We start from the raw sequence: 18,482 nt of genomic DNA, 5'->3' as shown, positions 1-18,482 counted from the left end.
CACGGTTGAAAGGGTGACTATATTTGCTGGGAGGAGGATTTGAACCCACGACTCTCAGATTGCGAGTCAGGCGCTTTAACCACCTTACCATGTCAAACCAAATTACTTCATGACTTGCTAAACTAGCAAGCAACCTTTTATAAGTTACATTAATTATTTATAGTTTATGACACTTGGGTATACAGTGTATCCATATGGTTACAGTGGCTATATTTTCGCAGTCATTTATAAAACCAAAATTCGTTTATAGTGGCATGTTGTTGATTTTACCATGGTAAGATTTGTTTTGTAGTCTTGTTTCTACTGTTTTATTAAAACTTGAAGTTTTCTGAGTATCTTTCATTAACTGATTGGAGCTGTTCTTGGTATTAAATTTCACCAAATTATTCTCAGCTGATCTTTAAATAATTATATATTTTTGATATATAAATGGATAACCTCACAAAAGTTCTTTCTCTTTATTGGGTATGACATGTTTAGTCGTATTTGAGTGGTTTATCTTAAGGTTTGTGTATAGTTTTGTATTGCGTAGAATTTGATTTCAATAAAGCTACTAAAGACAATTATTTTACATTAATATAAGCAATATAATATATCATTCTATGCTTAAAACAGGAAACAAATATGGAAAAGAATGAAATGAGGACTTTTTAAAGTGAGATTATTTTACAAGAATGACAAACTATTAACCTCTAAGTGTGATACAAAGAGTTCGACATATTTTAACATATTCGTATTTTTAATGTGCTACAGTTGAGAAGACAATTTAGTAGAAAATTCTGTCGACGAATTAGAAAACATGCTCTTGATAGATCAAGGATAATTAACATAAGAAATCCAACATAAAAGTTTTACCACAGTTATATAACAACAGTTGTACCAGCACAAACATATATACTGTGAGGATAGCTAATTTTTGATTCCAACTGTCAATGGCTCAACAATAAATCTGAGGAGTTATAACACCACGTTTGGGTTCCCGATGGGCACAGCACAGATAGCTTCTTGTATAGCTTTGTGTTTGACATAAAAACAAACAAACAAGTCACTTACCGATATTCATATAGGCATATCAAAATCAGATAATTTTTATAAAGCTGGAGTACCGTAGTTAATCCAGATTCCATTGTTTAGCTTTAATAAATTCAGTAATGGAAGTTTCATTGTTCTGCTGTCAAATTTTGTCTGGTTTTTGGATCCATATGTGTCGAACCATATCTCACTGATAATAATAAGGAAAACAAGCTCTGGATTTCTTTTGTTTTAATTTTAAAAGGTTAAAGAAATGAAGATAACACTATTGATTTCCAGTACTCGAGCAAAAGTTTTCTTTATTTTGTCTTTGTCATGTACGGGTATTTTCAGATTAGTTCTAACGACTTGTCTATTAAAATATATCTTGCTAGACGTTGCTATCGATTAGTAAAACCGACATTTTTTTCATTTCCCAAACACATGCATAATAATAATTCTGTAATAACGTCTATCGATGGGTCGTTATCCATAAATACATGTAACGGAGAAAGAAGCGTAAAGGAAAAATTCTTTAAAATTAATGATAGTTTATCTACTCGTTATATATTCTGTTTGACAGGCATAGTAAACATAAAAATATATGGACCGTCTGCCCTTTTTTAATTTGAAACTAACGAGAACATTAGGTTAACTGCACAGTTTTTAGTATTCACAAGGAAGTGATAGAATATAGGTTTTATAATAGTTCGTATAACAAAAAGAACTTAATAAATCTTACAAACACATTGTAGCATAAGAATCACACACACATTATTTCCTTTTCCGAATTGGATTGCAAATCTTTGTTGCAGATACCTAGTGCAAAGCTACACAACGGGTTGTACGCATGCTGTCCTCGATTTTAGCATTGGAAGTCTCTAAATTTATTGCTCATCCACCGATAGATTATTTATAAGTTGTTTAAAGCGAGTGCTAAGAAATTGTAATTGCTTAGTAGCTGATTGGTTTAATATATTTTAAAGTAGTTTTGTCCATTTATGATTCGTCTTTTGCTTGCTCCTTGTGCTATTGAAAAGGAACAGTTCTTTATTGTATTAACGTTTAAAAGGGGTAGTTATGAATTTAAGGAATGATATGTAAATACACCTGCCATGTTCATCTAAATCGTATTGCAATTCTCATGTATTATTATAAGCCCCCCAGTGGTTCAGCGGTATGTCTGCGGACTTACAACGCTGAAAACCGGGTTTTGATACTCGTGGTGGGCAGAGCAAAGATATCTCATTGTGTAGCTTTGTGCTTAATTCAAAACACCACCAACAACATTATTATAAGGAAAAAAAAAGAAAAACAGTCTATTTTCTTGGTCAGTCACATTAATTACCTCAATAAAGGTTATAACTTGTATGACAAAAATTAAGTCAGAATTATAGTCTATTTTCAGTGCTGTTAAATTACGTTTATTTATGTAATGGCTAGTATTAAACTTCTATAAAGTTTTGATACGACTAAATGTACCACTTTTAACTAGTACCCGGTGCATAAGGCCGGACGGAATATAATATATGTAACCATGCATTAACATCATTTGTCTATTAGGTTAGTGAAAGATAGAACAGTTCATTCTTGCCTTACTTGACTTGCTGGAATAAACTCATACCTAAAACATTAAAGTTCCATCTGTGTTTGATAAGAATTTTATATCCTGAAATAAAATTTCGTTCAATATTGCTTAGTGTTTTATTTGTTTTTAATATTATAGCACTCTCTAAAGTAAATACGATTTAGGATAATACTGATTGATGCTTTAACAATTAAAGCGGAATTTTTATAGAAGTGTTGATAGGACTAGTAAAGGTTTGTCTCACAAGTCTTAGGAATAACGTCGAAATTGTCGTCACACGAGTCACGATTTATTTACTTGTTCTGACAAACTACTTTTGATCGTACCAGGCTATTTATTGTATGATATTTCTAGCTTTACTGTATAAAGAGTTATTATAGACAGTCTTTAAGGGTGATATCTCTAAATAAAAAACAAAACGCGTCTTTGGGTCATTTTCTGTATTTAGTAAATAGGTGGAACAGTGATATTGATTTCTGTACTAGATGCTGGAATCGTTAAGTAGATAGGACATATTAACAACAATGATCAAGTTAAAAGGGATGATAAGTGGTTCTCTAACATGCTGCCCTCCAGCGGTATGTCTGCGAACTCACATTTCTAGAAACCGGGTTTCGATACCATTAGTGGAGAGAGCGCAGAAAGCCCATTGTGTATGTAGAGGCTTATTTGATATTAGGATACGCTTTTGTTTTTGCCAAGTGGCTAGGGCACTTGACTCGCAATCTAAGAGCCATGGGTTCGAATCCCCGTCACACCAAAGGTACTCGCCCTTTTTCCCCTTGGGGTGTTATAATGTAACAATCAATCACATTATTCGTTGGCAAAATAGTAGCCCAAGGTTCGCCTTCCCTCTAAGTCTTACACTGCTAAATTAGCGATGGCCAGTGCAGATAACCCTCGTGCAGCTTTGCGTAAAATTAAAACAACAAACAATTCTAACACATTCATTACCAGACGGCCCGGCATGGCCAAGTGTGTTAAGGCGTTCGATTTATAATCCGAGGGTCGCGGGTTCGAATCCCGGTCATACCAAAGATGCTCGCCTTCCCAGCCGTTGGGGCGTTATAATGTGACGATCAATCTCACTATTCGTTGGTAAAAGAGTAGCCGTGGATCGTTATAATGGTCGGTCAATCCCATTATTCGTTGGTAAAATAGTAGCCCAAGAATTGGCGGTGGGTGGTGATGACCAGCTGCCTTCTTTCTAGTCTCACACTCCTGAATTAGAGACGGCTAGCGCATATAGCCCTCGAGTAGCTTTGCGCGAAATTAAAAAACAAACATTACAGATGGGTAAATTTTGTCTGTTTACCCTGATCATTCAGTCAAATGTGGTCCAGATTTGGGAAGCTGAGGGCGTTAGGGTGAGTAAGATGGAATTATGTTCTCACTTTATCGGAATTTTCTGCGTGATTGAAAGTCAAGTCATAGCCTTTCTTTGAAAAACATGTGTACAAGTGGAATTTGAATTCGAATATTCTGTTTTTAGGTTTTTTTCTTATAAGATGTAATATACATATATCAACCGTGGTAGAATTTATAACTAATTAAACAAATCGCTAAACTTGTAATTATTGCTTGTACACATATAGCTGACAAGGTTTGGTTTGTTTTGAATTTCGCACAAAGCTACATGAGGGCTATCTGCGCTAGCCGTCCCTGATTTAGCAGTGTAAGACTAGAGGGAAGGCAGCTAGTTATCGTAACCCACCGCCAACTCTTGGGCTACTATTTTACCAACGAATAGTGGGATTGACCGACCCATGATAACGATCCCACGGCTTAAAGGGCGAGTATGTTTGGTATGACTGGGCTTCGAACCCACGACCCTCGGATTACGAGTCGAGTGCTTTAACCACCTGGCAGCTGACAAGGACTGACTAAGACTGAAATGTCATAAACAATTCATCAAAAAGTGTTTTTATTTAACAGTTATACATATATATAAAATAATCTCTCCAATGAAAGAGCGAATTATTGCATACATTGATTTTTAATAGATTAATATTCAACATTCTAAACATTGAAGTTTCAACCGCATGGGTTTACTATAGATATAAACAAAGAAAGAAGAAATAGAACTGATGTCATTATGAGCGCAATTTGAAGTTAAATGACACAGTTTTAAGGCTTATATTCGAAATATGCGTTTTATTACTTATTCCACAACAAGAAATGCCTACTAGTGGCACAGCGCTATGTTTGCGGACTCATATCGTTAGAACCCGGGTTTTGATTCCCATGGTGGGCAGAGAACAGATGGCTCATTGTGTAGCTTTGTACTTGATTTTAAACAAACAAATAAACAAGTGGATCAATAAAAGATTTACACCGCTATAAGTGTTGACGTACCACTCACTCTTCAAGAGTAGCGTAGCTACAAACAAATAAACAAGTGGATCAATAAAAGATTTACAACGCTATAAGTGTTGACGTACCACTCATTCTTCAAGAGTAGCGTAGCTACAAACAAATAAACAAGTGGATCAGTAAAAGATTTACACCGCTATAAGTGTTGACGTACCACTCACTCTTCAAGAGTAGCTTTGCTACAAACAAATAAACAAGTGGATCAGTAAGAGATTTACACCGCTATAAGTGTTGACGTACCACTCACTCTTCAAGAGTAGCGTAGCTACAAACAAATAAACAAGTGGATCAATAAAAGATTTACACCGCTATAAGTGTTGACGTACCACTCACTCTTCAAGAGTAGCGTAGCTACAAACAAATAAACAAGTGGATCAGTAAAAGATTTACACCGCTATAAGTGTTGACGTACCACTCACTCTTCAAGAGTAGCTTTGCTACAAACAAATAAACAAGTGGATCAGTAAGAGATTTACACCGCTATAAGTGTTGACGTACCACTCACTCTTCAAGAGTAGCGTAGCTACAAACAAATAAACAAGTGGATCAATAAAAGATTTACACCGCTATAAGTGTTGACGTACCACTCACTCTTCAAGAGTAGCGTAGCTACAAACAAATAAACAAGTGGATCAGTAAAAGATTTACACCGCTATAAGTGTTGACGTACCACTCACTCTTCAAGAGTAGCGTAGCTACAAACAAATAAACAAGTGGATCAGTAAAAGATTTACACCGCTATAAGTGTTGACGTACCACTCATTCTTCAAGAGTAGCGTAGCTACTGATAAACTATTTTCCTGTTTCCACCTGTAATTAAACTGAACAACAACGAAAAGAGAAACGACACTATTTCCATGTCGAGAGTCGTTGTTGTTCAGTCAATAATTCACTTTGAATCATGATAACCTAGAACTAAATTTGAAGTTACTTAAAAAAAATATATAATTGTGAATATTCTTACACTTAATAATCCAATAATAGTGTTTCGAATTTAATTACATCTATTATAAATATGTATATAGTTGCTGAATGGGTGAAAATAAATTATTTTTCATATAAAATATCTGCCTGAGAGTTGCAGATTTAAATGAATAGTTGTTTTGGACTGCAACACGAGATTTGGTACACACTGAAGGTTAATAAGACGTTATAGAAACGAAGATAGAAGTCTCGTGCTGTCTTTAGAACCACTTCCTCTGTGATAATATTTATACAACATTACCTGAAACTGTAATTTTCATCATAGTTTGGCGTTATTTTTTTATTTCTTTCAGAGTTTCGCACGTATCTGCGCAAAGCAATTCCTAATTTTTAGTTGGCAGATTAAAACAAAAACGGCTACTCAACGTCATCTACCACACACGTTTTGTGACAAGCAACCTAAGTATTAGACCACACATCTTTAGAAGCTCTCCCAGATCCTTCAAGACCACATTTAAGCAGATCAGAAGCGCAGAAAGCTGACAGATACTGTGTTATACGACTTGAGATACTGTGTTATAGGACGTGAGGAATTTATTTGTTTGATTTGGATATTTACACAAGAAAACTTCTCAGATACTTCAAAACATCTTTAAGCATACCAAGCGCACACAAGGAATATTTACACTAACATTCGCTAATATTAACTGATTAACTAGAATGGAGGCACTTTGGTAACAGCACCTATCACAAACTATTAACTTACCTAATTGAATAGTAAGTTGTCCATTATTCTTATAACGCACCCATGGCTCCAAAGTTGGAACATGAATTTGCAGTAAAGGGATGCGAACCATGGACTTATACATTTACAAACTGATACGCTACGCGCTAAGCCTTGCTCAACTCAACTTGACTGGAATAAGACAGAGAAGGATTGCTATATATCTTGCGTTTTTTTCGGCGTATCCTGTGGTTCTACATGTTCTAATAACCTCGCTAGACCAATATATCATATTGATTAACAGACGTTATGGAAGTCAAGCTTATAAAACAACAAGTAGTCCACCTCTCTGGTAGAACACTTAAAGCACTTCTCAAGAATTGTCATTTTTTTCAATTATCATCCACAGAAAGTTAATTATAGTTTATAAGAATAAATTACGTATGCTAATACAGTGGTTTGTTATTGTAGGGCCGTGTTACCACAATCGTCATGTTTAGCACTTAAACATTATAAAATAAATGTTTATTTGATTATGAAAAGGTGGCACAGGTAGTAAAAGATTTTTTTTCCTTTAAACTAAAACTACTTTATTATAAATGTAATAAATTTCGTTTGGTGTGTTATGAATTTTGCGCAAAGCTACACGAGGGCTATATGCGCTAGCCGTTAGTAGTTAGTAGTGTAAAACTAGAAGGAAGGCAGCTAGTCATCACCACCTACCGCCAACTTTGGGTTACTCTTTTACCAACGAATAGTGGGACTAACCGTAACATTATAACGTCCTCACGGCTGAAAGGGCGATCATGTTTGGTGGGACGGGGATTCAAACCCGCGAAACTCAGATTACGAGTCGAGTGTCTTAACCCCTGGCCATGCCGGGCAAAATGTAATGAGCATAACTGTGTATTTATTCTTAGTTTAGGATTTTCACGCAAAGTTAAGCAAAGGGTTATTCGCACAGCTGTCTCTAACTTTGAGCTGTAAGACTAGAGGTAAGGCATCTAGTCAACACAAACTATTGAGCTAATTGTTTCTCTTTTAGTCTTTTCTCTCAGTAATAAAAACTGAAATTTTAAATAGGAATCCTAATCACAACAACAATGTATTTATAAACAATATAGTGTTTTACAGGCCAATGTCAGGACCGGCATGGAGAGGTGGTTAAGGCACTCGACTACTACTCCGAGTGGCTGGTGTTCGAATCCCTATCGCACCGAGCATATTCACCCTTTTTAGCCGTGGTGTGATTATAATGTGACGGTCAATCCCACTATGCTTTGGTAAAAGAGTAGCCCAAGAGTTGGCAGCGGATGGTGATGACTGATCGCTTTCCTTCTAGTCTTACACTGTTAAAATAGTGACGGCTAGCGCAGATAGTCCTCGAGTAGCTTTGCTCGAAATTCCTAAGCAAATCCAATTTCAATTATTTCATTTTTTGTTTGTATGTTTAAATTCAACCAGTACCAGTTTCCTTTCAAGCGAACATTGTTTTTTGAAATGCTCGTTACTGAGTCGTGCTGTCACCTGAAGTAAACTATTTATACAAATGATTTTCTTTAAAAACGTGTTGACAAACTTTCATGCATTACGCACGCTCTACGATGTACGAAAAAACATTTTTTTCTGTTTTTTTAATATCTTATTACACGTAAATTTATTTTACTTCACGTTTAAACGTTTATTTTTAGTTAAGCAGAAATCCACATAATTGGATGTCTTTGTTGTGTCCACTACGGGTATCGAAGCCCCGTTTTTATAATTTTGAGACTTGCCGCTGTGCTTATGATTAAGTGATTGATAATTCAGAAACGACATGCGCCAAATATGCTGGCCCTTTCAGCCGTGGGGGCGTTATAATTTTATGGTCAATCCCACTATTCGTTAATAAAAAAGTAGCCCAAGAGGTGGCGGTGGGTGGTGATGTCTAGTTGCCTTCCCTCTAGTCTTACACTACTAACTTAGGGACAGCTAGCACAGATAGCCCTCGAGTAGCTCTGTGCAAAATTCAAAAACAAACAAACAAACAGAAACGACATAAGGCTTAATTAGGACTAACGTAATGCATTAAATTCAGAATAAATACATGGTCTTCCACTAAATACCTAAGATAATTTACTAGCACACACGCACAGACTTTCTTCCCTCAGAAGTACGTATGGGTACCGTGATCAGTTTGTGTACAATAATTATACGCTTACGTAATTTGAGAACTTACTATGTGGAAAGCGACATCAGTAAATATAGAAATAACACGAGCCATGACGAACATATATCGCACTAATTTATGTCACACTTTCAACTCTCGTTTCTTTTTCTTTAAATTTAGCGAGGCTTATAGGATCAAAATAAGTACCAGTAAAAGGTGCTCACGTACAAGTTAAAAAAAAATCTAATGGAACCACGGTTGTCATTTTGATTCCAAATCAAGAAAAATATGTCAGCAGCATTAAAAAAAAACAACTCCGTATATTGGTTTTGTTCTCACATATTGTTAATAGAGAATAACATTCTACTATTCTGTTTAGACAGGTTCATAGTTAGTGATGTTGACATTTATTGTACCTTCTTTTAGAATCAAGTCGAAACGATGTTTGATGGAGGAGTAACTCTTAGAAACTTCAGGTCATTTTCATTTGCACTATATATCACGGCGATCTTGAGTCATTCGAATTCTGTCTCATCTTACCTTCGTAAACACGGAAAAGGTTTCCATCTAGAAGATGATTGTTAGCCAAGTCATTTCGTTTAAGTGTTTGGATTGGAAAGTAGGATGAGAAAAGATTAGTGGTGGAGCCAAGTACGAAGTGCTTGTGATGAGAAAAAAAAAGTGGTGCTTCGACCCATTTTTCAGGTTAATGCTCACTGCACGTGGAAAAAAAAAATTGTTTGTAGAATAATGCTAGCATTTATGAAAAAAAATTGTCCGTAGAATATTGTTCGCCTTTATGAAAAAAAATATTTGTTTGTAGAATAATCGCATTCATGGAAAAAATATTTGTACGCAGAATAATGTTCATATTTATGGAAAAAAATTGTTCGTAGAATAATGTTCGCATTTATGGAAATACTATTTGTTTGTAGAATAATCGCATTCATGGAAAAAAATATTTGTACGCAGAATAATGTTCACATTTATGAAAAAAAAACTGATCGTGGAATAATGTTCGTGTTTTTAAAAAAATATATTTGTTTGTCATATAATGTTCGCATTTAAGCCTAATGAAAGAAAAACAAAATAACAAAACTAGTTAATGCAAATACGGCGGCAAGTCTGCGGATTTATAACTCTAAAATGAGAGGGTTCGATTCCCCGCGGTGGACTCAGGAGATAGCCCGATGTGGCTTTGCTATATGAAAACACACACACATTTAATGCATAACTGTGGGAATTGGGCGCTTTATGGATGTAATTTAGATTGTTTGTTTGTTTTTAAATTTCGCACAAAGCTACTCGAGGGCTTTCTATGCTAGCCGTCCCTAATTTAGCAGTGTAAGACTAGAGGGAAGGCAGCTAGTCATCACCACCCACTGCCAACTCTTCGGTTACTCTTTTACCAACGAATAGTGGGACTGACCGTCACATTATAACGCCCCCACGGCTCAAAAGGTGAGCATGTTTGACGCGACGGAGATGCGAATCCGCGACCCTCAGATTACGAGTCGCACGCCTGAATACGCTTGGCCATGTCGGGCCCGTAATTGAGAAATAATGTTAACAGAATGTACTCGTTATCAATTAATTTCAATTCTGCTTTCAAATAAATGTTCTATCCTACCTTTCACAATGTGACATTTTATTTTTTTAAATTAATACGCTATTATAATACACATAATGTCTGCGATACCTGGCGTTAAAACATTAGTTTTAGCAGTTAGTAAGTATAAATAAATTAACAAGTATTGAGAATGGAAAAAAATATTTTATTAATAACTGAATCTCTGAACGTCACACGTTACAAAACTGGTTTTAAATTATAGTAACCGAAAATAATAAAAAATAATACAATATAATAAATCGATCATGTATTGGACGGATAGATTCAACTATATATTTGGTTGAACTCTGTGTACATCCAAGAAACCAGGGCCCGAAATGGCCAGGTGGTTAAGGCACTCGATTCTTAATATGAGAGTCGCGGGTTCGAATTCCCGTCGCACCAACCATGCTTGCCCTTTCAGCCGTGTTGGCGTTATAATGTGACGGTCAATCCCACTATTCGTTGGTAAAAGAGAAGCCCAAGAGTTGGCGGTGGGTGGTGATGACTAGCTGCTTTTCATCTAGTTTTACACTGCTGAATTAGGGACGGCTAGCACAGATATCCCTCGAGTAGCTTTGCACGAAATTCAAAACAAACAAACCAAGAAGCCAACGCAGAACATTACACGGCATAATTAAAGAAACATGTTGGTATTAAGTAGCCCCCGCTATTACAGCGGTATTTCTACGGATTTACAACGCTAAAATCAGGGGTTCGATTCCCCTCGGTGTGCTCAGCAGATAGCACAACGTGGCCTTTCTATAAGAAAACACACACTGTATTAAATAATTTTATTGGATTATTAAATTTCTTAATACAAATTTGAGTACTTAGTTAAACTTTTGAAAAGTTAGTTAAAGAAACAACTTGTTTGTGTTTTCTTGACTGAAAAAATATGGAATCTTTTTTTTAAATATCTAAGGTTTATTCTATTCAATACTATTTTATTATTCAATTTTTTACATTTACTTTTGCCATCTACGATACTAACCTGTATAACAATACTTTAAGTACGTTTAATTGCCCATTGTTTGATTGTTGTAGTATTGTAATAATTTTACATCTGAAATATATGTGTCATTTTAAATCAGTTTTTTAACTTGCAACGTACAACGACCATCGAAAGAAGGAACAACAAGAAACAACAGAACACGAAAATAAAAACAACAACATTTGTTTGAAGTTATTTGAATATGAATCCCGTCCTTTACTGGGCCCAGCATGGCCAATCGTAATTTGCGACTTGTAAACTGAGGGTCGCGGGTTCGAATCCCCGTCGCGCCAAACATGCTTGCCCTTTCAGCCGTGGGGACGTTATATGTGACGGTCAATCCCACTATTCGTTGGTAAAAGAGTAGCTCAAGAGTTAACGACGGGTGGTGATGACTAGCTGCCTTCCCTCTAGTCTTAGATTGCTAAATTAGGGACAGCTAGCACAGATAGCCCTCGAGTAGCTTTGTGCGAAATTCAAAACAACAAAGAAACCCATCCTTTAGTCAGCAGTGAAAATTTTAGAAAAATAATAGAAGTGTTACGGATTACTTTCCTATTACTGGGAATTAGCAACCTATGGATATTGTATTACGTAATGCCAGATATGTACTTTATTACAGGAGTGTAACGGTTGGAATTTTTTAAATCTGTTACGAGTTGATTCAAACAAGAGAAGTGAATTTGGTCTATAAGGTTTAAAAACTGTCAATATCACGTTGCGAAGCAGACATAGACCAGTGGACGAGTTCAACTACTTTTTTGTGTTAAGTTTGATTATTCACTTTTGCATTAAAAGACGAATAAATAATTAAATCAGTGTTCCATATCAGGACAAAATGCATGAAATATCGGACTTATGTACTACGATTAAAGCTTCAAACAAGTAGTAAATAATCTCGTTTGTTTTGTTCACATATTTTCTTTTGTTCTGTAAAACTTTTAAGGTTCTAAACATTCGTATCTAAGTGCTATCTCCTATACGTTGTATAGCGAAGCGAACGAACTTCGATTACGATCAGATTTCAACGCCTGACACGTACGGTGGTATAAATAAAACTAGAAATAAAATAAAACAAGAAACAACTGCTTCCAGTAACGGCTAGAGAAATTTTGAATCGATTTGGGCATTGAATCAAACAGTGAACGGTTATTCGAGCAATCGTAAAGCCTCTATTTTATTACGTTAAATATATGGTAACTTATTTCTGCTACAAATACTAATAGTCACTAAATTATTAAAGTAAATAAAATACATTTGTTAATAAGCAACTACTGTTAATTCAGTAAAAAAAATGTTCACAACTGCAGGTATTTTTCTTCGCTCTAGTGTTCTGGATAAGCAATAGTTTTCATTATAAGCTGTAAAAACATGTGCACATTTACTGTTCGTAATGGAAGACCGAACCTTAGTCACCGAATTATTGAAGTAAAAAAAATACCTTCGTTAGTTTTCCACGATGAACAGTAAATGTACTCATGTTTTCACAGCTTATAATGAAAACATTTTCCTATCTAAAACACTAGAGCGAAGAAAAATACCTGTTTTATCTCAAGCAGTGAACGATATTTAATAAACACAATAAATTTAATTTCTTTCTATTTTTAATTAATTTCTAAATTTATATTACCATTTAACTCAGTTTCAGACAATTTGGAATCGTAATACGTAACATAATAAATGGGAGAAGTGATAAATTATGATAACGTAACAGCTTTCTACTCATCAAACTTTTAACCTTTTATGAAGGTAACATTTTCAGATTGATGGTGAATAATAAAGCAATACTAGTGCAATACGTTAAAACGATTCTTCAAAAATGATTGCTTATAATAACATGAACAGCATACCTGAAGTCAAGAAAACCAATCATGCAGAATGAAACATTTGAGTCTCAAGGATATGAACGAATGGCTCATAAGGTAATGCCTAATGCAAGTAAGTATGCACTATGCTGAATAATTATGCAACCTGTATACATATGTCTCTAGAGCCTCCCAGTGGCATAGCTAGAAACCAGGTTTCGATATCCTTGGTGGACAAAGCACAGATATGCTGTTGTACAGCTTTGTGCTTCACTACAAAGAAACAAACAAATATATATTTAAAAACAATACCGTTTATCATTAAAGTGTCATAATTATACAAAAATAGCATTTGTTTATTTTTTTTTAATTTCGCGCAAAAACTACTCGAGAGCTATCTGCGCTAGCCGTCCCTAAATTAGCAGTGTGATAATAGAGGGAAGGCGGCTAGTCATCACTATCCACCGCCGACTCCTGGGCTACTCTTTTACCAACGAATAGCGGGATTGACCGTCACATTATAACGCTTTTGCGGCTGAAAGGGCGAGCATGTTTGGTGTGACGGGGATTCGAACCCGCGACACTCAGATTACGAGTCGAGTACCTTAAGCACCCGGCCAGGTTAGGCCTGTTTGTATATTTTGGTGCTTAGCTTTGAAGTGGTTATCAGACAAATTAAAGGAAAAACAGTTTATTTCAAAAAACTATCTACTGGTATATGTAAACTTTACTGTGGCACGCAAAGAAACACGCAAATCCGCTTTTATGTACAGAGCCCTAGAGGACTATAAAACATTTAGAAAATTACCACATTTTAGTCAGGTTTATTTTGTTCAAAGAAAATAAAAATGCGCAGTGTCGTATATACCATGATTGCTTGAAGAACAGCTCACGAAAGCTACGTTTCAGGAAGATATTTGGAACTGTTTGGAACGTATTCAAACGTTTTACGAGAAATGAGCAAGGTTTTAAGAAATACTGATGTTACTATGTAAATCAAAGAAGACTAACAAATGATAACATTAAACCTTCCATCTCAATACAAACATACCAAAAGAGAAAGTATTTCTTGTGTAAATTAAAGTTTCTTGCCTTCTGATTTTCCCCTTGAAACTTTTAAATGGCCAAAGTTCTCGGTCGGTTAGCGGAAAATCATTGAATTGGGTATTACATCTCAAAACAATAGTAGTTTCTCAACGACTAAGTATCCAAAAGTGTCCCTGACGTGAAATGAAAGCGGCTATAAGTTTGAATAAAGGATTTCGGAAGAAAGACAGCTGGAATTAATGGTTGACTTTCTCTGCTCTTGTGAAACAAAAATGATTTTCGACAGATGTTGATTGATTATAAGCGTATCTTATACAAAGATATTTTAAATTGTGTCCAAAATAACATAACATGCAATAGAAACTTTTATGTATTGAAGCACTTAACGCATTGTAGTCAATTACATTCCAAAAGAATAAACAGGTAAATGTTGCTATTTTAAAATACTATGATAAAAATTTATATGGGAAAATATTAGATAATTGGTCACCATTTACATATATGAGACGATAAAAGATTTCTTCCTGATAGTTGTATTTTTAAAAAAAATTAAACATTGACTAGCATATTATAGAGAATACTAATAATGTGTGTTAATTTTATTTGGTATGTTATGGAATAAACAGCTGAACTGTAGGATAATATTATGTGTATGAAGTGCTCATATCATTGGCAACATATTTAAATTATTAGAAATCTTCTGAACTGCATCCATTAACAGGAAATCTCAATTCTTTATTTTTAGGAAGAAAATAATGTACCGTTTTAGGGTGCAAAATAAAATACATAATTTATTGTTCCAAACGGTTCACTAATTAGGTGGGAACGAGCAGTGAGGAAATAATCTAATAAAAAGAGGTATGACCTATTTATCTTAACGGTTAACTCATTAGGTGGGAGCAAGTGATGAAGAAGTATTATAATAGTAAATACATTTTTTAAAAAGTTATTGAAAAACGTTTTAAAACGTAAATTCAAATTTAATAGCTGTATGTATATATATATGTTTGTTTCTGTTTCTTGTTATACAGTAAACAACTTAACAGTTTTTTTTTCAAGGTACTAACATGTAAAGAGGATTGTTTGTTTTTTGTTTGTTTTTGAATTTCGCACAAAGCTACTCGAGGGCTACCTGTGCTAGCCGTCCCTAATTTAGCAGTGTAAGACTAGAGGGAAGGCAGCTAGTCATCACCACCCACCGCCAACTCTTGGGCTACTCTTTATCAACGAATAGTGGGATTGACCGTCACATTATAACGCCCCCACAGCTGGGAGGGCGAGCATGTTTGGCGCGACAGGGATGCGAACCCGCGACCCTCAGATTACGAGTCGCACGCCTTAACACTCTTGGCCATGCCGGACCTGTGTAAAGAGGAAGTGAATTCTTTGTTTTAATGGCAGAGAAACATGAATTTGTTTTCTTGAATTTTGCACAGAATTACTCAAGGCTACTTGGCTAGCCGAACCTAATATAGCAGTGATAGACAAGAGGAAAGGAAGCTAGTTAACACCACCTACCGTCAACTCTTGGGCTACTCTTTACCAAGAAAGAGGTATTAACCATCATAATATAACGTCTCTTCGGTGATTGGATTGAAATCCATGATTTTCAGTTGATGAATCGAGCATTCTAATTACCAGGGCAAAATAGGTTCCAGTATTTTAGTCAACTTGTTTGCGGAACAAAAATACAGCAAAATATTAGGTGGAAAGGTTATTATATGTAAGGCTATTACATGAGTCTTATTATAAAGTAAACATCATCCAATGTTAAAAATCTGGTTTCGATACCCGTGGTAGAAAGAACTCGGATATTCTATTGTGTAGTTTTGTGCTTAACTTTAAGTGAATTTATACCAACTGTTACAGGTATTATTTTAAATGTACAATAACTTTTCATAAATACATTGTTACGTTCTTGTTGTTTTTGAATTAAACACAAAGCTACACAATGGCTATCTGTGCTCTGCCCACCACGGGTATCGAAACCCGGTTTTTAGCGTTGTAAGTCCGCAGATATATCGCTGAGCCACTGGGGGGCACATTGTTTCGTATGTAATTATTTAACAACTGAATCTGTTAGAAGTCACGTATCGTTACACACATTCATTACAAAATCAACAAATCGAACATCAAGTAAGATTACGGACGTTTATTATTATGTATTCTCAAACATGGATACATTTTCATGTGTGCTGGTATTTGCTTTGTAGCTTTTACTGGAAAATATTTCAAGATGCTTTATTCTGTCTATTCCTTTGAGCTAGATGAATTACGGAAGAGGCAAAAGTTGGTGCTGTGGTTGAGTTTTTGGATCTATGATCTGGTTAACTTGGCTCGAATCAATGCGATACTAAAAACATTTACCTGTAATTTAAGCAATGTGTGTATTCTGCGAGTGACAGTTATTTTTTAGTGCAGATGGTGGATGTTAGGATAATAATGTACAGCTTTGCCATAAATATAAATACACTCCAGAGAACAACACTCTTTAAGCCTAAAATGTCCTGAAGGTTTGTTCTCTCAACTTGTAATCTGAAAGTCACAGGTTCGGATTCCGTCACAGAAAATATCACTCTCTTAGTCGTTAAACCGTTCTTTTTTTCTTAGAGAAAAGTGGCCCAGGAGTTGGTGGTGGATGGAGTTGACTAGCTACCTTCTCTCTACCCTATCACTTCTAAATTATTGTCAGCTAGAGCAGGTAGCTCTCAAGATGTTTTGTGCAAGAATACTTCTTACCGAAGAGTTCGTATTGATAAACTAGGTGTTATTTATAATTATGCCAGTAAATTGTTTCGTAAAAATGTTTTTACATATCTTTTGAACACCTGTGGTTATTCTGAATGTAGTGACAGGGAGGTCTTGTTGCGACTTATCATTTTAAATCACTTATTGTAATCAGAACTAGGCATGTTGCACGCAACTGCAGCTGTGTGCGTGTTTTCTTATAGCAACGCCACATCGAGTTATCTGCTGAGTCCACCGAGGGGAATCGAACCCCTGATTTTAGTGTTGTAAATCCGTAGACTTACCGCTGTACCAACGGGGGACAGTAACTGAAGGGGAAGATGAACAGAAATCTTCAAATTCACGAAATGAAGAATAGTCGCAAAAAAGTATTTAATGTTTTATTTCAAACCTTATTTAAAAATTCACATTCTTATTTCTCTTTAAGAGTGTGTGTGTTTTCTTATAGCAAAGACACGTCGGGCTATTTGCTGAGCCCACAGAGGGGAATCGAACCTCTAATTTTAGCGTTTTAAATTCGTAGACTTAACTTGTATTAGCGGGGGGCGTTTCTTTTGGCTCGGAAGTAAAAATGTTCAGTTAACAATATTTGTTAATGACGTACTTTAGAAGACGGTTTTTCTTAAAGCTTTTACTGTACAGTAATTAGTTATATATTGTAATATTATTCTTTAGCATTGAACAACTAAGACTGATAGCTATTGTAAATTAAAGAATTAAAATATAATCTACAACTAATTTGTCTTTTTAGTATAATTTATTATCATTATTCTCTCGAGTGCTTTATGATCTCAAAGTACAGTTATCTTCCCAATTTTTAATATGCCAGTTCCTGCAGTGTTTGATGACTTCTTTTTTAACAGTACCTGGTTCATAAGGATTTTAAAAGGTTTCATATATCCACATATTACTTTAATACACCCATTATTAATAAAACTTGCCAAGTAAACTAATAAAAATAATAGTATAGTTTTCGAATAGGTTTAAAGTTTCTCGAAGTATAAGATAATCTGTTATTTATTCTTCAGGATATTATAACTAGGAATAAAATCTATCTATAACTAGTTCCTAAAAGATGCAAATAAACAACTTGACAGATTTTGTTAATAAACATCAGAAAAATATATATTTTTTAATTGTTGGCTGGCGAGGTTAAGGCTGATACTCGTCTTATAGAAAATTGTATTATTCTGATTTATGAAATAGCCTTAAAAATTCAAATAAATTCTGCATAGACGGCTTGTACAATTTGCCTGTAATTGTAAATAATTGCTAAAATAGGGTGAAAAGTTGAATTATTTTTTGTCAGACTTGAAAGTACAGAAAACATCAATTTAAACAGCACAAAGATTTTTGCAATCAATAAAAAAGTGAAAATTAACCATTTTTAGTGCCATATAAGTAAAAGTTTGCTTTTTCTTAGATGCTAATCTATCAATTTAAACTTAAATCGGCTGACAGCTAATGACATTCGTGTTACTACTAAGAGTAATTCGATTTTTACGCAGTT

The 18,482-nt window shown here is 35.0% G+C and overlaps 1 long non-coding RNA gene across 3 annotated transcripts in view; it reads left to right on the top strand.

Moving 5' to 3' along the window:
* LOC143235040 (uncharacterized) overlaps positions 1-18,482 on the top strand; it is an 88,462-nt gene that overhangs the window by 3,969 nt on the left and 66,011 nt on the right. Inside the window, exon 2 of one of the 3 annotated variants that reach the window (XR_013018900.1) lies at positions 9,196-9,916. The exons of the other annotated variants lie outside the window; for them this stretch is intronic. This is a non-coding gene — a long non-coding RNA (uncharacterized LOC143235040). Of the gene's footprint in view, positions 1-9,195; positions 9,917-18,482 lie in introns of those variants that run through there. 3 annotated transcript variants of the gene reach the window in all.

Source organism: Tachypleus tridentatus, chromosome 12, assembly GCF_004210375.1.
Source record: "Tachypleus tridentatus isolate NWPU-2018 chromosome 12, ASM421037v1, whole genome shotgun sequence".
Taxonomy (NCBI): domain Eukaryota; kingdom Metazoa; phylum Arthropoda; class Merostomata; order Xiphosura; family Limulidae; genus Tachypleus; species Tachypleus tridentatus.
Note: the sequence above shows the minus strand (reverse complement) of the source record. Positions and strands in the feature narration are given on the sequence as shown.